General features: G+C 38.0%; 1 protein-coding gene and 1 long non-coding RNA gene across 7 annotated transcripts in view; one reads left to right on the top strand and one right to left on the bottom strand.

Moving 5' to 3' along the window:
• Positions 1-24,779, top strand: part of RP1 (RP1 axonemal microtubule associated) — a 440,182-nt gene that overhangs the window by 79,188 nt on the left and 336,215 nt on the right. For 3 of the 6 annotated variants that reach the window (XM_070631597.1, XM_070631590.1, XM_070631588.1), the window contains exon 3: positions 20,920-21,029. The exons of the other annotated variants lie outside the window; for them this stretch is intronic. The gene's annotated coding sequence lies outside the window, so the exon portion shown is untranslated. The remainder of the gene's footprint in view (positions 1-20,919; positions 21,030-24,779) is intronic. 6 annotated transcript variants of the gene reach the window in all.
• Positions 17,578-24,779, bottom strand: part of LOC139085233 (uncharacterized) — a 43,357-nt gene continuing 36,155 nt past the window's right edge. Inside the window, exon 2 of the long non-coding RNA XR_011543421.1 lies at positions 17,578-17,738. This is a non-coding gene — a long non-coding RNA (uncharacterized lncRNA). The remainder of the gene's footprint in view (positions 17,739-24,779) is intronic.

Below are 24,779 nucleotides of genomic sequence, written 5' to 3'. Positions count from 1 at the left end.
TGTGCACGTCAAAATTTGTTAAGAGGGCAGATCTCATGTTAAGTATTCTTACCCCACATATACACACACAATAAAAAACAGAGACACAAGAAAACTGGGACATGTTGGATATGTCCATTACCTTGAGGGTGGAGATGGTATCATAGGTGTTTGCATATGTCCAAACTCATCAAATTTTATACATTAAATATGTGCAGCTCTTTGTATATCAACTATATCTCAATAAAGCTATTAGAAAACAGCAACAACGAAACCCTTCTAGTGGTGCCTGACATGTATAAAGAGCTCAGTAGATCTTATCATTTAGTACCACTGCTACTATTACTATGTAGAAATGAGATTGGCCGATGAGCTTCCTTTCTCAGACTGTTCCATTTGTTTTGATATCAAGATTTACAAACGTCAAAAATGGGCTGTTTAGTTTTCATTCTCTTTCTATTTTCTTGAGTGGATTAGCATAAAAATAGAATTTATCTGTTCCTTAAAGTTTGGCAAAACTCACCTTTAAATCTGTTTAGGCCTAGAGATTTTCTGATAGTGATGACTGATTCAATTTTTGTAGTGTTTATGTCTATTCGTATTTTCAATTTCTTTTTGAATTAATTTTGGTACTTCATATTTTCCACTCCATTTAAGTTTTCAAGTTTATTGGCATAAAGTTGTTCAGATTTTTATGATTAAAGTTTTACTGTACCTTTTATGACCTGTTTTTTCACGGAAAGAGTAAAATCTGTTTTATTTGTTTATTTCAAAGATTCAGCTTTTGCTTTTATCTATCCCTCTTCTATTTCTTTAATTTCCTCTCCTTTCCTCATTTGTTGTTATTTATTTCCTTTTACTTTCTTTGGGTTAACTGTGTTCTTTTATTAAATCTTAGCGTTGTATGCTTAGCTCATTAATTTCCATTTTTTCCTAATATGAACACTGAAGCATATACCTTCTTTCTAAATATTAATTTTGTGGCAGCCCATAGAGTACTACATGTATTGAGCTTAAAGAGTCACCAAGGATCATCATAAAAGAAGCATCCTCTTCCCACCATTCCCATCCCTAATTCGCACTCCTCAAACACAACTAGTTTTTAACTTTTTTAAGTTTCTTTTGGTGTTTATCTCTTTATTTCTAATTAACATGGTATATTTTTATTTCTTGATATTTCAGTTTAAATATTATATACTAACTTCCTACTATGAAAGATAAGATTTGCTCCCTCATCCTTCTTCTCTCTCCATCCTCTTAATAGAGTCAATGTTACCATTTTGCATTAAATCAATATTCACTGTTTGCCTACTATGTTGATATATAAGTATTAGTCACAGAAAAGCTATGTGGTATACTGTGATTACATTTCCTGCTTTGCAATCTTTTCCCTTCCTAAAGTTAATAACAGACTTTTGGTTTCTGTTTTCCTTAGTTTTCCATTTTCTTATCATTGTTTCATTCCCAAGGTCTCCTCGATAAGTTTAAATCTCTTCTCACTTTTGTCATCCACATCAAGTATTTGATTGATTTTATCTCTTTCTCAGAGATAACCCTCCTAGAATTCTCTGACTGCTCCTTCCAATCTAGACTTCTTGTGCTCTAGGCCTGCTACAGGGCTCTTGTCCAGGGATTTCTCTTCACTGTCATCCTGGGGAGTCCCTCTGCCTTTCATCCTCCAGTGTCCAAACCACAGATTTCCTTCATCCTGTATTTTCCCCTTTGAAGTAAATTCTTCTGTAGCTTCCTAAGAATGGGTGCATTTTTATTCCTGATTACTTTATGTAATTCTAAAACGTTTCTGAAATATATAAAATTTCTATCTGTCTCTATTATTCTGGATATTCACCATAATGTGCCTTGGTGTGGGTCTTTTTCTTTCATTGTCGTGGGACAATAATAAGACTATTCAATTTGGAAACTCATGTTGTTCAGTAGTAGGAAAATTTCTACAATTATTTCTATGATAAAACTGTTACTTTTACTTTCTCCTGAATTTATCTTCTTTTTTTCCCACATTTTTATCCTTTCTCTCTTATTTTCCATCATCGTGGAAAATACATATGTGTACATATATAATATGTACACACATGAATATAGCTTTATATTTATATATGACATATATGTATTTGTGTGTATATATCACTTTCATCCTTACTTAAATCTAAATATTTAGTAATTTTTCTTCTGATTTCTCCTTTGATCCATGAATTTTTTAGAAGTGTGTTGCATAGTTTCTAAAGTACATGTGTGTGTTTGGGGGAGGCATTGGCAATCTTTTTGTTATCGATATTAATATTACTGAATTTTGATCAGATAATGTGATCAGTATGTAATTTTTAAAATATTTATTAAATTTCCTTTTGACCTAATGTGGTTTAAGTTTCCTAATATCTCATGTGTACTTGAAACAGAGAAATATTTTCTATTTGTTGGGTGCAGTGTTTTGTATATATTTCCATTAGATCAAGCCTATTCATGGGAAAAAAACATTTACTAATATTTTGTCATGTTGATGTACCATTTTCTGGGAGAGTTGTGTTCATTTATCCCACCCAAATATTCCCTTGTGTAGCTCTTTTATCGTCAACCATTCCTTTCATCCTTAACTCCTGATGTGTTTTCTGTCTGTACCATTGTGTCTGTTCCAGAATTTTGTATAAATGGAATCTTACAATATGAAGTCTTTGGGTCTGGCTTCTTTAACTTAGAAAAATTCATTTAAGATTTATCCATGTTGTTGCATGAACAAATAGTTTATTCCTTTTGATTGCTGAGTAGTAGTCTATTGTGTGATGTACCACAGTCTGTTTATCCAGCCACCTACTAAAGCATATTTGGGTTGTTTCCAGTTTTGGGATATGAATAAAGCTGGTACAAATATTAGCAGAGAGGTTTTTAGGTGAACATACGTCTTCAATTCACCTGGGTGACTATCTAGCAGTGGGTTTTCTGGGTCATACAGTAAGCATACACTTAATTTTATAGGAAATTGTTAAACTGTTTTCCAAAATGGGTATCATTTACTTTCCCACTAATAATGAATGAGAGTTCCTGTTGCTTTGCATCCTCACCAGTCTTGGCATTGTTCATTTTTAAATTTTAGCCATTCTAGGTATGTGGTGGTACCTCTTTATGGTTTTAATTTACTCTCTTAATGACCATTCATGTTGAACATCTTTTCATATGCTTATCTTCCATATGTATATTTTCTTTGGAGAAGTATCCTTTCATAAATTTTGCTCATTTTTTAAAGGGGGTTTATTTGTTTCTTATTGTTAGCTTTAAAGGTTCTTTATATATTCTACAAGTCCATTATCAGATATGAGATATATGAATATTTTTCTCCAAGTCTGCAGCTTGTCTTTTCATTCTCTTAACAGTGTTTTTTACAGAGCAAAGGTTTTTAATTTTTTAAAAGTCCATTTTATCAACTTTTCTTTTCTAGGTCATGTTTTTAGTATTACATCTAAAACTTATCACCATACCCAAGGTCACATAGATTTTCTTTTCTGTTTCTTGTAGAAGTTTTAAAGTTCCAGATTTATAACTAGGTAAATAATTTCTTCTGAGTTAATTTTTGTATATGATATGAAGTATGTGTCAGTGTGCTTTTTCTTTCTTTTTGCACATAGATATTCAATTATTCCAACAACATTTGTTGAAAAGACAAAACTTTCTCCATTGAATTGCCTTTATCTCTTTGCCAAAAATCAGTTGACTATATTTGTTTGGGTCTATTGCTGGGCTCTTTGTTCTGTTTCATTGTTATATGCATATACCCTTTCACCAATATCACACTGTCTAGATAACTGGCTTTATAATAAATTTGAAATCAGATAGAGTGATCCTTCAACTTTGTTCTTCTTTTTCAGAATTCTTTTGGCTTTTCTTATTTGCATTTCCATATAAATTTTAGAATGAATTTGTCTATGTCTACAAAAAAGCTTGCTGGAGTTTTGATTTGGATCGCACTAAATCTATGTATCAATTGGCAAGATGGATATCTTAAAATATTGAGTCTTCCAATCTGTGAACATGGTATACCTCTTTATTTAGATCTTCTTTAATTTCTTTCATCAGTGTTTTGTACTTTTCAGCATACAGAACTTGTGTATATTTTGCTAGACCTAAGTATTTCATTTTTAGTACTATTGTAAGTGGTGGTGTTTTTTGAATTTTATATTCCAGTTTTTCATTGTGATATATAAGAATAAAATTGACTTTTATATATTGGTCATGTATCCTCTGACCTCGTTAAACTCACTTTTTAGTTCCAAAGGATGATTTTTTGTAGTTCTTTGGGATTTTTTTCATAGACAATCATGTGTTCTGAGAATAGAGGCAGTTTTATTTCTTCCTTTCCTATTTGTATGCCTTTATTTCTTTTTCTTGTCTATTTCAAAAGCTGGAACTTCTAGTATGATATTGAACAGGAGTAGGAAGAGAAGATATCCTGTGTCTTCCCATCTTAGGGGGAAACATTCAGTCTTTTATCATTGAGGTTAGTTGTATGTTTTATGAAGATACATACATATCCTTCATAAGATTAAGGAAGTTCCTTTCTATTCCTAGTTTGCTGAGAGTTTGCTGAATAGATGTTGAATTTTGTCAAATGCTATTTTTGGAATCTATTGAGATATTCATAAGTTTTGTTTTCTTTAGTCTTGTAATATCATAAATTACATTAATTGATTTTTGAATGTTGAACTAGCCTTGCATTCCTGGGATGAATCCTGCTTGATTCGAATGTACAATCTTTTTTATATATTGCTGGATTCAATTGGCTGATGTTTTGTTGAAGAAATTTACATCTGTGTTCACAAAGAACATTGGCTTGCAATTTTCTTTTTTTGCAACGTTTTTGATTTTTATAGTATGCTAATTTTGGCCTCATAAAATGACATGAAAAGTGTTTCCTATTCTTTTATTTTATGGAGGAGATTGTGTAGATTTGGTATTATTTTTTCCCTAAACATTGGTGGAATTCACCAAGAAAGCTATCTATGCCTGGAGTTTTCCGTGTAGGAAGATTTTCAATTACAAATTCAACTTCTTTAATAAATATAGTACTATCCAAGTTTTATATTTCTTCTTCAGTAAAGTTTGGTAGTTTATGTCTTTCTGGGAATTGGCCTATTTAATCTAAGAGGGTATACAGTTGTTTATTGTATTTCCCCGTTATCTTTTGAATGTCAGTGAGGTCAAGAGTGAAGGTCCTCTCTTTCATTCCTGGTACTATTATTTGTGTCCTCCTTTTTTCTTGGTCAAATTCTCTAGAGGTTTACCAATTTTATTTTCATTCAGTTCAAAATACTTTTCAATTCTGGTTGAAACTTCCTCTTAGACTCATTTGTTATTTAATTTCCAAATATTTGGAGTTTCTCCCCAATTTGTTTCTATTATTGATTTTTGATTTAATTTTATTATGATCTGAGAACATACTTTCTATGATTTCTATTTTTTTGTTAATGTGTCAGGCTTTATTTTATGGCCCAGAATATGATCTATCTGTGAATGTTCCATGTGCTCTTGTGAAGAATGTTTCTGCTGTTGTTGGATTGAGTGTCTCCTAAATGTCAATTAGGTCAGGTTGGTTGATAGATTGTTCAGGTCATCTGTACTCTTAGTGATTTCCTGTCTATTTGTTTTATCAGTTACTGAGAGAGAAATCATAATTTCTCCAACTACAATTGTGGATTTGTTTATTTCTCTTTTCAGAACTATCAGGTTTTGCCTCTTGTTTTGAAGCTCTGTTGTTAGATACATAGTTATTTAGGATTGTTATTTGTCTTGGAAAATTTTCTTGAAAAATTCATACCTTTATCATTAATTAATTTTCCACTTACTCACTGAAAATATTCCTTGTTCTGAAGTCTACTTTGTCTGAAATCAGTACAGCTACCCCCTCTTTGTTTTGATTAGTGTTTGCATGATATATTTTTCATCATACTTTTACTTCTAACTTATCTACTTATAAATATTTAAAGTAGGATTCTTGTAGACAACATATATTTGGGTCTTAATTCTTTACCCAATATGATAATGTTTCTTTAAACTGGTTTGTTTGATCAGTTACACATTTAAAGCAATTATTAATAATGCTGGATTGAAATTACCACTTATCATCTTGCTATCTGTTTTCTATTTGTTCCACTTATTCGTTTTTAATTTTTTATGCCTTCTCTAGGTTTATTTGAGAATTTTTATTATTCTCTATCTTTTTTGTTGAAGTTACTTATACTTCTTCAAATTGCATTTAGCTGTTACTCTAGGGTTTATAATATACATTTTAAAATGAACTGAGTCTGTCACATGTTGTGTAAGGAAATTTTAACAGTATATTCTCAATTCTTCCTTCACATCCTTTGTTCTCTTGTTGTCGTATATTTTACTTTTATGTAAGCTATCAATGCAGAATATGTTGTTACTATTTTCTTGAACACTGAATTATCTTTTTCTTTATAAGGAATATTGGTTTTTTAATAAATTATTTTATTGGAGTCCTACTGACTTACAACATTATGTAAATTTCAGGCGTACATCGCTATATTTCATTTTCTGTGAACACTGCATCAATTATATTTTAGAGCAATTAAAATAAGAAAAAATAAATTTTATTTAAACTTCATATTTTTTATTTCTACTAGTCTTCATTTCTTTGTGTAGATCCAAGTTTCTGACCTATACTATCTTCCTTCTGACTGAAGAACTTTTAACATTTCTTGTAGAAGGGACTGCTGCCAACCTCCCTCTGTCTACAGCCCACAGGGCTTCCAACTCTCATTCTCCCCAACACTTGGCCTTTAGAAAATCGTTAAAAATTTCTTGCTGAATCTTCTGATTGGCTATGTGGGATCTGATGACATCTGCCTTTGATAAGAAAAAGCCCGGGCCCTGTTTCTCCCTGCATGCAACTGTCTCTGAAGATTTCCAGTTAGTTGTTTGCTTTTGTGATGTGAATTTTCTAAGGGGCTCAAGAAAAGCAAATAATTTTCAGCTTGTCCAGCATTTTTCTTTTTATAAGGGGGGGGTGTGACACTTTCCAGCTGTCTACATCTCCAAGATGAATCTGGAAATTCAAAGAATCTATTTTTAAAATTCCTACATTTCATATTTGTTTTTTTCAAATATTCTTGATCTTTTAAAATGCTGGTCTGCCTTTCAAGATTGTTTATATTACTTCTTTAATCTCCATAATAAATTTAAATGTATGTTTTTAATGATGTCTTTCAGATTTTTCTGTTTACCCTCACCTTGAGTGCTAATTCTCCTGTGCTGATTCTGCCCATCTCACTTTCACGCTGGTTCCTCATGTAGTTTTGATGGTGTTAGCATGTGGAGTTGTGATTATGTCCCTTTGAATTGTGATGTATTGACAGCAAGGACTGTCCTTTCTATGGGGGAGCTATTTGCCCTGTGTTGTGCAAGTTTTCCTATGGAGCAGTTTTATGTATGCTTCTACCAGCATCTCAACTATCCTGGATCAATCTTCATGTTTAATTCTCAGGTTGGGTTCCCACACCCTCTAGGTGGTACAAATTCACATCTGCACATGCTATAGTCTGAGGTTTTGATTTCTTGCAAGTAATTTCTTTAACACAAGGCAGCTATAGACTGAAAGTTCTCTTGCTGCTTCTGAGGAGAGGTGCACAGAATTTTCTTGTCTACTCTTCAGTCCTTTAACACATCTGGGACCTAGGCAAGTGGCTCAGTCTCAGTTCCCTCTTTCTTTCTTCTGAGGTCCTCCTCTGGGCATGAAAATCCCAGTTTTTGCATCAAATCTGAAATTCTTTTGGATTCCCATAGCAAAAACTTCTGCACATAGTCTTCTCTTAACTTTCGGAGCCTAGCAATTTCCATCACCCAGGTACATTGTTAACAAAAAATGATATTATACCTACAATTCTATTAGTTTGTTTCTGGAAGGTCCCTCCTCGCATCATCCCTATATACTCCTTCTGGCAGCTCAAGCAGTCGCCTTGCTGGAAATGGATTAAGCATAACTTTCATGTGACCAGAATTTTGGTGGCAGCCAAAATGCAGAGTGTCTGCTTCCAGTTTCTCTAAGACAGAAAGATTCAGGTGAAACCCAATTTGAACCCTCACCCTCCTTAGTTACTTGGATTAAAGATACAGAATTTAGTGATATTTTATTTCTCTTCTTGACCACTTGAATGATTTGTAAATACTATGGTTACACCTGATTTTTATTCTCCATATGACAGTGAAGCCAAGGCATTTTGCTTTATATCCAAGGAGCTGAGATTAGATCCTTAGTTTATTTGAATGCACACTTAAGCACTACACAAGCTTACCGAAGTAAACTAGCTTACTACTCACATTAAGAAGAATGTATGAAAAAATGTCACTTTCCCAAAATCACCAGCAATTCTAAGGTGACACTGTTTCAAATTCCCAGATAATCATCAGTAGAGGAGCATTCTGAATTAAGCATCTCAAATTTCTCCACTTTGGGTCTCATGAAGAAGTTGCTTTTCATGAATAAGCTGCTTTTCAGGACTTCAGGCATCCTTCCACCCCTCGATTATGTCCTCAATAAGGACATGGCCAACGGGAGATGAAGTATAGGAGCGACTTAAGATATTCTTAGATTATTAAATCCTTAAGTTATGCCAATGAAACAAAAACAGCAATGTTAAGTGAAAACATTTTTCTTGATAAGAGATTGAATTTCTTGGTATTTCACTAATGACTAACATACTGACTGTATATTTTTTACTTTAACAACTTTCCTCCAGTAAAATGCAGACCTCCAAAAGGAACTTGGCTGAGTAAAGTAACTTGTCTTTAATCTGTAAGTTGTGGTTTTTTTAGGACTTCATATTGTATTTCTGCAACCCCTCAAAGCTGTCTCATAGAGCAAAAAGCTTGGTGATGAATGTCATAGCCAGCTAGTATAAGAAGTGGAAAGGCTTTTCATGAAGACTCTGTTTGTTTTCTTGGCCAGTTCTTTTCTCATCTGTAAAATTAAGATGCTCTATTAAAGAACTCTAAGGTTGTTTCAAGCTTAAGAAAGAACTATAATCCGAAATCGAAATTCCAGAGACATTATGGTGTTGAGCTGCTACACTTTTGGAGTTTATAAATTGATACTAAAGAGGGTTGTCAGATAAAATGTTTCATTCCTGAAAGGAAGTGACTCCATAGAGAACTTGCCAGATCTCATCTTTTCTGGCTCTTCTTTCAAAGACTCTGTAGCAAGACTTTTAGGAATGTGTATTATTACTTATTTACATATCAGCTGTCCTCCCAGACAGTGAACTTCTGAGTAGGATTTGGCTCTCACTGTTTTCTTGATTCTCAAAATTATCACTGAATGACGTCAGCAACATGGTGGAGTGAGATGTTCCCTTTGTCTCTCCCCCTTTTGAACTACAACTAAATGGACATTCACTGACCAATGGAAGTAGCCCACACAGCGCGACAGGATGTCTGAGAGACACATGCAGCTGTACATCTGCGGGTGGATAGACTGGCCCTGCAGGAAGTGGTGGACATAGGTGAGCACTCCATGTCCTTCCCTGGTAGCCCTGTGCATGCACATGAATGCTTTCCAGGCTGGAATGAGCATCACCAAAGTGAGAATGTGCTGCAAGGTGACTGTAGGAAGAAGCAGTGGCAGTCCTTAGCCCATTCATGATAGCTTTCCTAGTGGTAGGGGAGCCCACCATGTTCCTGCAACACCAAGGAGTGGCCATAGCTCAGTCCCTGTGAGGGAGCCCCACCTACCAAGCACAGAGGCCAGCAGGACCACAAGCAATGGCAGCAGATCTACACACAGGGGCAAGCACACTCCAGGCCCATGTCAGCGCCCACAGTACCACTGAGCCCCGAAAGTGGGAAAGCACCCCAGTGTGACTGTGGGAAGAGGCAGCAGCTGCCCTTAGCCTAGTCATGATCACTTTCCTGGTGGTGGGGGAGCCTACCACGCCCCTGTGGTTCCAAGAAGCAGCTCTGCCTCAATCCCCATGAGGAAGCCCCCCCCCAACCAAGTATGGTCCACACAAGCACCTGAATGCTCTCCAGGCTGGCATAAGTGCCAGAGTACCCCCATAACTTCCAGCAGAAGGTATGGGACTAGAAACTCTGCTCCTGCATCCCCCTAGCAGTAGCAGGTGAAATCTGGAAACAGATACTACCACAAATGTGCCAACAAATGATTAGTTCATAAAACAACATAAGAAACTGCAGCAACAATTCAGACCAGAAGGAAAATGACAATTCTCCTGAAACCAACCCTGAAGGCACAGAAATTTACAATCTAAATAACAGAGAATTTAAAATAGCTGTCATAAAGAAACTCAACAAGTTACAAGAGAACACAGAAAAACAGTTCGGTGAACTCAAGACTAAAATGAATCTCTTCACCAGTGAGATTGAAACTATAAAAAAGAAAATCAAGCAGAAATTCTGGATGTGAAAAAACACAATTAATGAAATAAAAAATAATCTAGAATCTTTAAGAATTAGAGCTGAAGTTATGGAGGAAAGAATTAGTGATTTAGAGGATAAAAACATAGAAATGCTACAAGTGGAGGAGGAGATAGAACTAGGATTTTAAAAGAGTGAAGAGGGGGCTGGCCCTTTGGCCAAGTGGTTAAGTTCATGCACTCCACTGCAGGCAGCCCAGTGTTTCATTGGTTTGAATCCTGGGCGCGGACATGGCACTGCTCATCAAACTATGCTGAGGCAGCGTCCCACATGCCACACCTAGAAGGACCCACAACGAAGAATATACAACTATGTACCGGGGGGCTTTGGGGAGAAAAAGGAAAAAATAAAATCTTTAAAAAAAAAAAAGAGTGAAGAAACTCTTCAAGAAATATCTAACTCCAATAGGAAATTCAGCATAAGGATTATAAGTGTCAAGAGGAAGAAGAGAGAGAGAAAGGAGCAGAGAGCTTGTTCAAGGAAATAATAGCTGAGAAATTCCAAAACCTGGGAAAGGAACTGGGTTTATAAATACCCAAAGCTAATAGAATGCCTAATTACATGAATTCTAAAAGACTTTCTGCAAGGCATATGATAGTAAAACTGGCGAAAGTCAATGGCAAAGAAAAAATATTAAGGGAAGCAAGGCAGAAGAAAATAAGCTACAAAGGAACCCCTATCAGGCTTTCAGCAAATTTCTCAGAAAAACCCTACAGGCTGGGAGAGGATGGAATGATATATTCAAAATACTGAAAGAGAAAAACTTTCAGCCAGGAATACTCTCTTCAGCAAAACTATCCTTCAGATACAATGGAGAAATAAAAGCTTTCCCGGATAAACAAAAGCTGAGGGAGTTCATTGCCACTAGACCTCCCCTACAACATAGAACAACCAGAAAACAGTAAGTAAAATGGCATTTTTAAGCCCACAAATATTAATAATCACTCTAAATGTAAATGGATTGAATTCTCTAATCAAAAGGCACAGAGTAGCTGGATGGATTAAAAAACAAGAGCCAACAATGTTTTGCCTCAAGGAAACACATCTCAGCTCTAAAGACAGACATAGGCTCAGAGTAAAGGGATGGAAGATGATACTCCAAGCTAACGGCAAACCAAAGAAAGCAGGTGTTGCCATAATTATATCTGACAAAGCAGACTTCAAGTTGAAAAAGACAATGAGAGACAAAGAGGGGCAGTATACAACGATAAAAAGGACATTCCAGCAAGAGGACATAACACTTATTAATATATTTGCACCTAACATAGGGGCACCAAAGTATGTAAAGCAACTATTAATGGACCTACATGGAGAAATTAACAGCAACACAATAATAGTAGCGACCTCAACACCCCACTTACATCAATGGACAGATCATCTAGACAAAAAGTCAACTAGGAAACAGTAGATTTAAATGAAACCCTTGATCAGATGGATTTAATAGATATACAGAGAGAATGTTCCATCCACAAATGGCAGAATACACATTCTTCTCAAGTGCACACAGATCACTCTCAAAGATATACCATGTGTTGGGAAATAAGGCAAGCCTCAATAAATTTAAAAAGATTGAAATCATCTCAAGCATCTTTTCTGATCACAATGCTATGAAACTAGAAATCAACTAAAAGAAAAAACTGAGAAAGTCAGAAATATGTGGTGACTAAACAACATGCTACTGAATAACCATTGAATCAATGAAGAAATCAAAGGAGAAATTAGAAAACATCTGGAGATGAGCTAGAATGAAACTACAATATACTGACTCAGTCAAAAGAAGGAAATTCATAGTAATACAGGCCCACCTCAAGAAACAAGAATAATCTTAAACAAGTAATCTTAAACTACCTAACAGAACTAGAAAAAGAAGAACAAACAAAGCCCAAAGTCAGTAGAAGGAAGAAAATAATAAAAATCAGAACAGAAATAAATGAAATAGAGACTAACAAACAGTAGAAAGTATCAATGAAACTAAGAGCCAATTCTTTGAGAAATTAAACAAAATTACAAAGCCTTAGGCAGACTCACCAAGAAAAAAAGAGCGAAGCCTCAAATAAATAAAATTAGAAATGAAAGAGGAGAAATTACAACAGAGACTGCAGAAATACAAAGGATTATAAGAGAATACTATGAAAAACTACATGCCCACAAATTGGACAACCTAGAAGAAACGGATAAATTCTTAGACTAATACAACCTTCCAAAGCTGAATCAAGAAGAGAAAATCTGAATGGACCATTCACAAGTAAATAGATTGAAACAGTAACCCAGTACCTCCCCCAAAACAAATGTCCAGGACCAGATGGCTTCTCTGGAGAATTCTACCAAACATTCAAAGAAGATGTAATACCCATTCTTATAAACTATTTCTAAAAATTGAAGAAGAAAGAATGCTTCCTAACTCATTCTCTGAGGCCAACATCACCTTGATCCCAAAGCCAGAAAAGGACAACACAAGGAAGGAAAATACAAGTCAATATTGCTGATGAACAAAGATATAAAATTGTTCAACAAAATATTGACAAACCGAATACAGCCATACCTTAAAAGGATCATACACTGTGATCAAGTGGGATTTTTTCCAGGGATGCAGGGATGGTTCAACATATGCAAATAAACCAATGTATACACCACATTAACAAAATGAGGAATAAGAATCACATGATCATCTCAATAGATGCAGAGAAAGCATTTGACAAGATCCAACATCCATTTGTGATAAAAACTCTCAATAAAATGGGTATAGAAAGAAAGTACCTCAACATACTAAAGCCCATATCAGACAAACCTTCAGCCAAAATCATACTTAATGATGAAAACTGAAAGCCATCCCTCTGAGAACAGGAACGAGACAAGTGTACCCACTCTCACCACTCCTATTCAACATAGCACCGGAAGTTTTAGCCACAGCAATTAGGCAAGAAAAAGAAATAAAAGGAATCCAAATCAGAAAGGAAGAAGTGGAACTCTTGCTATTTGCAGATGACATGATTCTCTATACAGGAAACCCTAAAGAATCCATCAGAAAACTATTAGAAATAATCAACAACTATAGCAAAGTTGCAGGATACAAAATCAGTTGCATTTCTATACACTAACAACGAACTAGCAGAAAGAGAAATCAAGAATACAATCCCATTTACAATTGCAACATAAAGAATAAAATATCTAGGAATAAACTTAACCAAAAGGTGAAAGACCTATTCACTGAAAACTATAAGATATTATTGAAAGAAACTGAAGAAGGCATAAAGAAATGGAAATATATTCCGTGCTCACGGACAGGAAGAATTAACACAGTTATATTGTCCATAATACCTAAAACAATTTACAGATTCAATGCAATCTGAATCATAATCCTAGTGAAATTTTTTTACAGAAAAAGAACAAATAATCTTAAAATTTATATGGAACAAGAAAAGACGCCAAATAGCCAAAGCAATCCTCAGAAGAAAGAACAAACCTGGAGGCATCATAATCCCTGACTTCAAAATATACTACAAAGCTATAGTAATCAAAACAGCATGGAGCTGGCACAAAAACAAACACACAGATCAATGGAACAGAATTGAAAGCCCAGAAATAAAACCACACATCTATGAGCAGTTAACCTTGGACAAAGGAGCCAAGAACGTACAATGGAGAAAGGAAAGTCTCTTCAATAAATGGTGTTGGGAAAAGTGGACAGCCACATCCAAAAGAATGAAAGTAGACCATTATCTTACACCATACGCAAAAATTAACTCAAAATGGATTGAAGACTTGAATGTAAGACCTGAAACCATAAAACTCCTAGAAGAAAATATAGGCAGTACACTATTTGACACTGGTCTTAGCAGCATCTTTTCAAATACCATGTCTACTTGGGCAAGGGAAATGAAAGAAAAAGTTAACAAATGGGACTACATCAGACTGAAATGCTTCTGCAAAGCAAAGGAAACCATGAACAAAACAAAAATAAAACCCACCAACTGGAAGAAAATATTGTCAAATCTTATATCTGACAACGGGCTGATCTCCAAAATATATAAAGAACTCATATAACTCAACAATAGAAAAACAAACAACCCAATCAAAAATGGGCAGAGGATATGAACAGACATGTTTGCAAAGAATATATACAGATGGCCAACAGACACATGAAACTATGTTCAACATCACTAATTATTTGGGAAATGCAAACCAAAACTACAATGAAATTTCACCTTACACCAGTCAGAATGACTCTAATTACCAAGTCAAAAAACAGCAAATGTTGGAGAGGATGAGGAGAAAAGGGAACCCTCATACACTGCTGGTGGGAATGCAAACTGGTACTGCCTCTATGGAAAACAGTATGGAGATTTCTTAAAAAATTAAAAATAGGAATACTATATGATCCAGCTATCCCGCTACTGGGTATTTATTCAAAGAACTTCAAGTCAATGATCCAAAGAGATTTATGTATCCCTATGTTCATTGCAGCATTACTCACAATAACCCAGAGGTGGAAGCAATACAAGTACGCTTCTATGGATGAATGGATAAAGAAGATGTGATATACATACAATGGAATACTGCTCAGTCATAAAAGACAAAATCATCCCATTTGCAACAACATGGATGGAACTGGAGGGTATGATGTTAAGTGAAATAAGCCAGAGAGAGAAACACAAATCCTACATGATTTCACTCATGTGTGGAAAATAACAAATACATGGATAGAGAACAGATTAGTGGTTACCAGAAGGGAAGGGGGTTCAGGGGTGGGTGAAAGGGGTAAAGGGGCACATATGTATAGTGATGGACAAAAATTAGAGTACTGGTGGTGAGCATGATGAAGTCTATTCATAAGTTGATAAATAACAATGTACACCCAAAATTACACAATGTTATAAACCATTTTGATCTCAATAAAATTACTGAAAAAGAAAAACAACAAAAAACACTTACCACTGATGCATGTGTGTTGACTGAATAAATGATGATGCTACTTTTCCTCACATTTTCCCCTTCAGATCATGAATTCTGAGTTTGGTTTGGGAAACACAGTCATACTCCTGATACTGGTATCCCAGATGTATATTGCTCCTCATTTTTCTTATTGTAATTTTTAGCTCTCTCTTACCTTCCACATCCCCAACAGGCCCTACGTGTGCATACTTGGCTGACTCCTGCCCTCCAACTCATAGTATCAAGCCATGATCATTTAAACTCACTTTGAAGACCTCTGCCTGATCGTGTGTTTGAAATGTCTCCTTGGCCCCAGCCACCTTGCATCCTAGAAGGAAACAGAGATCTGAGTAGCTTGGGGAAGGCAGCAGCACCTCACATCTGGAGGCGGTAGGACACAGGTGTGGGAGAAGCAGACCAGAGTGAGCAGGGTGTCATGCTGGCAATAGAGCTTTAGGATTACAAGGAAGCTGCTTGGCCAGTGTGGCATTGTCCCCCTCTTTACAGATGCCGTATTAAATCCAGGATTCTTTAAAGATAATATCCAAATCAGGAGTGGAAGAAAAATAATTTTCATTTCAATTTTAGAACTATGGATGGAAGAAAGTATTAAGAAAATTTTCTTTTTACCTCTGTAGCTCATTAAAAAATATTTTTTTTCCTGGACCATTAATTGAATAGGTGTGGTATTACATTTATTTAATTCACGGTGGTGAACAAAAGGAATAGGGCCAGTGTGATTTTACTTTGAGACATTATGAGAAAAAAGGATTCAGTCTGCAGATCACATGGGTGATGCACATACTCTCTAAGCTCCTGCAGGCTGTTATGATCTCCTTCTTTGTAAATCCTCCTGCGTTTTATTTCAGTCACCGAAGTGCACTGATGCTTGTGCACCACAAGATGGAGCCTTCAAAGCAGCTTATTTGCTTCCTCTCCATTTTCCTCTTAGAAAGCGGAGGTCTGGGTTTGTGAGTGTTTGGGAAAGCAAAGGAAACACCGCAATGGGGATGTGTGCAGACCTTGAGGGGATTGAGAGTATTGTTCTGGTCATTGTCTTACTGAAAGCTGATCTTTCCTCGGCCCTAGCTGATTAACATTGTTCTCAGCGTCTTTCATGAAGAGAGAAAAGACATGCTTAGCAGGTGTGTGGATGACACAAAGCCAGGGAGGGTAATTGGTGCATTGAGATGATATTGTAAAGACTCTAAAGCTTTCCACGGGCTGAAATCTACAAGACAAAAGTGCACAGGAATAAATGCACAAGTGTACTGTCGATGGAGCAGTAAAAGGAGCTTTGGACAGTGAGAGACGAGATCTGAATATGTGTCCCAGATAATGCTAACAATAATCATGATAACTGTGACGATTATAACAATGTCGTTTAACACAGTGCTACTCACAGTGTGGCATGTGGACCACGAGTTGGCAAAATGTTGCAGCTCCTCAGCAACGTGAGCACGTTGTTCATCAGAGGGAAACAAGCAAAACATTCCTGCTAAGGGAAGTGGGACGTCAACCTGCATTTCAGCATGAACCCTTAATCTCATGGAGGGCTGCCCTTTGAGTGGCAGTCAATTTCAAAGGCTCCTTGGTGTGGGTAATAAGTGTTTAGTACTAATTGTGCTAAGTACTTCAAATGCATCATCACATTTGTATAGAGGCATAGTGTGCTCAGAGCCAGTGTAATGTAATGTGTAAGTACGTACACCTAGACAAACTGCCTCAATTTCTTCATCTGATGAATGATAACAATGATATCTAACATAAAGTGTTGTCATGGTGAAGGTCAGAAGTATAATGCAGGTAAAGTTCATGTTATGTTTCCCAGCACACAGTAAGGGCTCAGTTCATGGAAATAAGTATTACCGTGTTTCTCCTTAATCCCTCTTTGAGGACAGTACTGTTGTTGTCCCCATTTTATAGGTGAGAAACTGAGCAGAGTTTCAGTGATGCTTAACAGCATCCTGTGGTCATGCAATTCCTAAATGCCAGAGTCAAGACTTGAAACCAGCGATTTTCAAACAAATGCTTATCCATTATAGCACACTGCTAGTTCCTGGTCGGACTAGACCAGTGGCTTTTAAATTTTTTCACCACAACTCAATTATCACAAGTGTCATAATCTAGTACACACACATGCACACATGTATATAAAGCTGAAACAAAAGTTACATAAGATAATCCATTCCTGTCAGACGTGCAATGTACTCTAATATTTCGCACTCTATTTTATTTCATTTTTAAAGAAAAAACTGGTGGTGAGCTATTCAGTTGATTTCATGGCCCATGGATGGGTTGTAACCCACAACTTGAAAACACTGTACAAGCAATTTCTGTGGACTCTTCAGTTCTAAAGTTCTCTGATTCTCCTAGGGAAAAAACACAAACAAAAGCCTTCAAACCCAATTCCCTTAGTCCAGAAAAGAAGACCAGGACTTTGGAGCAGTTTACGTGAAAAAGGAGTAAGGATTTTAGCCTAGGTCAATATGTGGAAACACTCTAATGTGGGGGCAAAAGGCTCACTTTAAGGCTCACTCTGGACTCCTGCATTCCCTCTTGGGTGCCGTATTTTAAGGGAAATCAACAACCTGAAATGTTCACAGAAGGACAGTCAAGGTGGGGAAGAGACTAAAATTATTTAAGGAACTAGGAATGTTTAATCTGATTTTGAAGGAAAGAGTCTCCAAACAGTATTTTTTTAAGTAAGCATATTATGACGATAGCTCTCTAAGGTAGTACAATTATCCTTCAAAATTATCCTTCAGGACTAAATAGGTCTTGGCCTGTCCGAAGCATGCTCTCACATGAAGCTTAATTCTATTGGGTTTTTAGATTTTGTCTAAAGTGAGAATCACGCAAAATGATTGTTACTTTATTCTCTCATATGAGAGGCCATGAAAGGCAGGCAGGAAACTGCCCCTCCCAGGGTAAGCGGAGGAGCTCTCAAGCTTGGCGTCGGCAGAACTTTTGCCCAGCTTCAAAGGGGTTTCAAGGGGTGGTGACAAACTCCAGCCCAGGCTGTGCCTTGGAACACGAACTTTCCTTTGCCTAGAGCCTGGCCCGGCCTTGTGGGAAAGCCCCTGGTTCCTGATGCTCTGAACTGGTAGGAAGCACTTGCCCAGTTGTTTCCCTCTCTCTTCGCCTGAGAGTCGATTCTCCTTGTGAGTCAGGAAAGGAAGGAGAGAGGCTTAGCAGGCCCTCCCCAGGTTTCCACTGGGGCTGCAGGGAATGCCTGCAGCTGGAATTCCCCCTGGAAGATGGTTACAACAATAGAGGTTTGCACTATTGTTGCTGGGGTAGGGCATCATATTGGAACAAGCAGCAGCAGATTTGTTGGTAGTTTATTAAATTCAGGAAGGAAAGGAGAGAGAGGAGTCAAGAATGACTCAAAGGTTATGTGGTTGGGAAATCTTGGAGCAAAATAGGGCCACCAAATCAAGTGGAAAAGCTGAAGTGCTATAAATTGTGGGGAGAAAGGATGGATACTTTTGATGGTACTGTGTTTATGGCTTAGAGTCAGAGCCATGTTTGTAAAAGTTTGAAATGAAATGGAGTGGTTTAAATATGTTAATCTTGCTGCTCAATTGTCTGCTATCCACTGTTAAATCTAGATACTTAGAGTGAAATTTGGTCATATTTGAGAGTGAAGTGGCTCTTAAGGATGTTGAAACTGTGCTGTACTTCTCAGAACATGTTCATTCATTCACTATCTGTTGGCATCTCAGCTTGGGTTTAACTTTTTTCTTCCTTTTTTCTTTTTTGATGAGGAAGATTGGCCCTGAGCTAACATTCATGCCACTCTTCCTCTATTTTGCACGTGGAATGCCACCACAGTGTAGCTTGATGAACGGTGTGCTAGGTCTGAACCTGCGAACCCCGGGCCACTGAAGTGGAGTAGGTGAACTTTACTACCCTGGGTGGCCCCTTAACTTTTAGAATATCATTAGCATATTCATGTTTGGTGGTTCTTTCAGTAAACTTAAAATAAGCAGGTTAAGGAGGTACTTTCTGAAAATGACTGCGCCTACCTTTTATTTCTGATCTCTCAGATGTGTTGAGTCCAACGGGACCTCGGTTACTTTAGATATCTAGTTGTTTGAGGTGATATGAGAGAGGGGCTGCTGAAGCCAAGGAAGTTTTGTGCATGTGTGCCTGGAGCACGGAGAGGGAAGAGAGGAACTGACGAATGTGAGGATGATAAAAGCAGCAGGTAACATCTATCAGGTGCTCACTATGCACTGAGCAGTATTCTAAGCACTATATATAATTATCTTACTTGATCTTCAGCAACCCAATTAAATAATTACTATTTGTACCCTCCTTTTATAATTAAGAGAACTAAAGCACAGAGAGGCAGGTGGATTTGCCCAACGTTGTAGAGTTGGAGTGGTCTGACCACGGAGTCACACCACAAGTACTTCTTAGCGAGGTATTGTCATTGCCTGGCTTGATAAACTGTCACAAGGCAGCCAGGAATCCAAGCATTAGAGTCAGAAGCTGAAGAAACTGCTTTCTAGGAGCCAGTGTTGCCTTGAGTGCCGAAGTGGTAATGTGCGATCCAACACTGGGTGCAGAGCCATTCTCCTCCCGACGTCGCAGGTTTTGGGTGGCTTCCCACAGGGAAGGCTACAGGCCTTTGAGAAGCTCCATACCCACAGAGTGCCAGCAAGCCTGCGGTCGAGAGGAGCTCGTGTGTGGTGGATCTCCATGAGGAGATGGATGGATTGATTCAGCCTACGTGGCCTTACCCTGGACCCACCTCCACCTCAGTAAGCCTCAGGGGACTGTGGAGAAGGGCACTTAGAAACTTGACAAAGGACTAAGGTTCTGTAGCAACTCAAGGAGGCCTCACGAGCTAGAAATGTTGAGGGAAATGCAACTTAATCGTACACACAGGCAGGTGAGGCCTGGAGATGTGCTGAAGGAAGGAAGACTATCCATTCTAAAAATAAAGCTTTATTCAGTTTTACTCTATTTTTCTAAGTTCCCAAAATTTGTTCAAAAGAACAAATGATGGGACATTTTCTATCAGGAAAATAAACTCATCTTAAAGGTCAAGTGTTCTTGGAGGGGCAAGGACTCTTTATAGCCCATTTCCCTACCATGTTTGTATCCCCAGAGTCTAATATACCACAGTCAATGGCCCACAATGGATCCTCAACAAATGTCCATCAGTCTGAACACTCCATGAATGAGTGGAACATGAAATGTAGAGTTTTTAGGGGATAAATGTAGGGTTCTTCCCTGAACCTTCTTAGATGCTACATGAGGAAATACAAATAGGAAACATCTGGGCAGTAACATAACAAGCGGTTATTATATAAAGATGAGAAATTCAGTCCCTGTAATAAAACAGCAAATAGAGACAAGGAGACACAAAACTTAAAGCCATGAGAAGGGAAAGAGAAGGCAACAGCACATTCCGATTCTGCAGGGAAATGTCTTTGAGAGACAATTCAGGTTTTAAAGTTTTCACCAAAAATTCCAATCCTCAGGCTCTCATCACGCCAACACATCAGCTAAATTTCATCATGTTTTGTTACTGGACAGGTACCCAGTGAGTGTTTGCATGGAACCTCTGGCTGTAAAGGCTTGCTCACCCTCTAAGCCACTCCTGAAACCTGGGCTTCTTCCTGAAGACAGCAGAGCATCTTCAGAAGGTATGGTGGGTGGGAGGAGCCCCTCCTGTCTGAGGGCTCCTGTGCAGCTGCCAGAGGAGAGATGCCAGGACCTCACTCCTCTCACTTCCCATTACTGGCAGCTGTCCATGGCCCCATTTGAGGGAGTGGAGAAGGGAAGCTATTGATTTAACTAGCTGGAAAAGATTCTGTCCTTGAGATCAGATTAAATTAGTCCAAAAATGACCCAAGGGAGCCCTTTTTTTGTATAGTGGTAAAATATACATGGCGTAAAATTTACTGTGTTAACCATTTTTAAGTGTACAGTGCAGTGGCATTAAGTACATTCACATTGTCATGCCACCATCCCCACCACCAGTCCCCAGAACTGTTTTCATCTTGCAAAACTGAAACTCTGTCCAAGAGAGCCTTTGGTACCACTGTCTCTTAAACTTTTTTTTTAAACAAACTTTCCTTTCTTGTTGCTTACAAAGTTTTAGAGAGATAAGAAGGTAGCAATATGAAATATACCAATTTTCCTAGATGTGGTCGTCAGCTTTGGAACAAATGTATTTGTTAAGATCCATTTTAAGCCTGCACACTTAGAGATGAAGCACGACCTCTAAAAAGTCTCCAGAATGCCTTTACTAAGAGCCATTCAAAATCAACCAAAGTCTCCACGGGTAACGGAGTGCCCTGCTAGTACAAATGCAGCAGTTCCTGTGAAATGAACTGTGGTGTAATAAAGAATTTGTCTGGTCTTTGTCCTGCGTTTCTGATCTACAGGGACGTCTTTGTTACACTAATGAGGTGACTCATGGTGGGTGACCAGATAGCTTCCATATGGGTGCTGGTCACCAAAGAGACCAACCATGTGATTAGAGGGTTAAGACTTTCAGCTGCCTGACTCCCAGGGAGGGGAGAAGGGCTGGAGATTGAGTTCAATCACATGGCCAATAATTTCATCAATCATGCCTACTAATGAAACTCCAATAAAGATTCTGGACACAAAGCTAAGTGGAGCTTTCTGTTTGGTGACCATCGATGTGCAGGGAAATTGACGCACTCTAACCCCACAGGGAGAAGGCAGGGAAGCTCTGTGCTTCCTCCCAGACATTGTCCTGTGTGTCTCTTCATTTGGCTGGTCCTCCTGATTTGTATCCTTTTATAATAAAACTGCAGTTGTAACAAAGAGCTTTCCTGACTTCTGTGAGTTGTTCTAGCAAATTACTGAACCTGAGCAGATCTTGGGAACCCCTCGGTTTACTGCCAGTTGGTCAGAAGTGCGGGTGGCCTAGGAACCCCTGAAGTGCAGCTGGCATCAAGTGAGGGCAGTCTTCTTGGGGACTGCTCCCCTTAACTAGTGGGGTCTGTGCTAACTCCAGGTGCTTAGCGCCAGAACTGAATTGCAGTAGAGCACAGAAGAAGAATGCTGCTGGAGAAAGGCAAGAACAGCTTTCAATCCTGCCTGTGCCTACCAGGAGATGATTCTCTATGAATCTCTTGCATTGCTGTGCATCTTGCTATTGAGGCATTGACTGCCTTTTGTTCTGACTCTTTTCAAGGATGTTTGTATAGTGAACAGCCTAGGAAGGCAGAGCTGTGTCTCCCTACAGAGTAAAAGGCAGGTGTGTTTACTGTCCACTATAAAAGACTTGGGCTTCCTAAACTCAGGGTTTCTTTTCCATAATACGATACACTGCATGTGCAGCCATCATCTGGCTCTTGGCATCGCTCAGTGGATTGGGGCCCAGGGAACTGGCACAAAAATGCTAATACTCTGGCTACTGCCATTGCTGTGAGTGATAAGCTATTCTTCGTCTCCGACCCAGGAATGTCATGATTTCTACCAGCATCCGTGAAACTGAGGCAGGCTAACGCATTTTCTGTTATTTCCTGTTTAGGAAAAGCTCAGATCCTTCACAGTTTTGGATGGTGCCACTAGTTCGTTTTATGACCTTGAAAAAGTGAACAAATTAACATTTTTGGACCCGACTTCTAACACTTGTAACATGATAGATTTTTTCTAGCTGTTCTCTAAGATTCAAAGATTCACTTTAGTTTACCATTTCCTTTAGTTTACAGTGCTTAATACATCTCCAGTATCAAGTTTTCCTTTCTGCGGGTGACTGATGGAAGTCAGTAGAGGAAGGAGAATAAGCCCGGGAGGAAGGGGGAGAGGTGAAATGAGAAGACAGAACAATGGAGGGAAAATGAGAAAACTCACACTCTTTATATAAGGGTTTGAGATTATTCCAGAGCAATAAGCCACGTATGTGTCTAGTGTCTGGGCATTTTGCTCTAGGGTATTTCCCTTGAGGCAGGAGAAGAATCCTACAGACAAAATTTATCTTTAGCAGTCGACAAAGCAAGTAGTTAAAGGCTAGATAAGTTTTTAAAAATTTTACAAATTATGTAAATTATTTTGACTAGTCAAATCTACATAATAAACTAGTAAATTGTTTGCCTTTTTAAATTGAGCTGGCGGTCCCACCATCCATCTGCACGTTCAAGGTAGAAGGCCGGAGGGGTGTCCCTAGGGTCTCCTCATCCACTCAGTAGACCTGCTCTGTTGATTATACTTGCACAGCCTCTCCCAGTTTAGTCCCCTGTCTCCATTCCCACCGCCCTCCTTAGTTCAAGCCTTTGTTACTTCTGATCCAATGCTTGGCAAAATGCTTTACATGTGGTAGGTGTATTAGTCTGGGTTTTGCAGAGAAACAGAACCAATAATGAAGAGATTTACTAGAAGGCATTGGCTCACATGATTATGCAGGCTGAGAAGTCCTAAGATCTGTAGTTGGCAAGCTGGAGACCCAGGAAAGCCAATGGTATAGTTCCAGTCTGAGACCAAGGAGAAGACCAATGTCCCGGGTTGAAGACAGTCAGGCAGAAAGAGCGAATTCTACCTTTCTCAGCCTTTTTGTTCTATTCAGGCCTTCAAATGACTGGTTGAAGCCCACTCACATGGGAGAGGGCCATCTGCTTTACTCAGTCTACTGATTCAAATGATAGGCTTTTCCAGAAACACCCTGACAGACAACCCAGAATAATGTTTAACCAAATATCTGGGCACTCTGGGCCCAGTCAAGTTGACACATAAAATTAACCACCACCCAGGCAACTGTATTAATTTTCTATTGCTGCTGTAACAAATTACCACAAATTTAGTGACTCAGAACAACACAAACTTATCTTACACTTCTGGAGGTCAGTAGTCCAAAATGGTCTCAGTGGCTAAAATCAGGGTGTCCCAGAACTGTATTCCTTCTGGAAGCTTTAGGGGAGAATTGGTTCCTTGCCTTTTCTAGCTTCTAGGGTCTGCCTGCATTCCTTGAATTGTGGCCCCTTCCTCCATCTTCAGAGCATAGCATCTTCCGATCTCTGGCTGACTCTGACCTTCCTGCTTTTCTCTTGTAAGAATCCTTGTGATTACCTTGGGCCCACCTAGATGACCTGGGATAATCTTCTCTCTCAAGATTCTTGACTTACTCACATTTGCAAAGTCCCTTTTGCTATGTAACATAACATATACACAGTCCCAGGTATTAGGACATGGACATCTTTGGGGGACCATTATTCTGCCCCCTAATCAACAAATACTGCAATAAATACTACAACAAATAAATACTGTTGAGTTAAGGAACTATTAGTTTAATCAGTTAACTGGTTTCTTTAAATCCAGTTTCATTGCCTTCAAGGTCAACCACATTATCAGAATGGTAATTATAAAATATATATCATGTCACTCCTCTGTTTAAACTTCTATAGAGATTTCTCACAGGCTGTAGT

Source organism: Equus przewalskii, chromosome 8 (genome assembly GCF_037783145.1).
Source record: "Equus przewalskii isolate Varuska chromosome 8, EquPr2, whole genome shotgun sequence".
Classification (NCBI taxonomy): Eukaryota; Metazoa; Chordata; class Mammalia; order Perissodactyla; family Equidae; genus Equus; species Equus przewalskii.
This window is presented reverse-complemented; position numbering and strand designations above follow the sequence as displayed.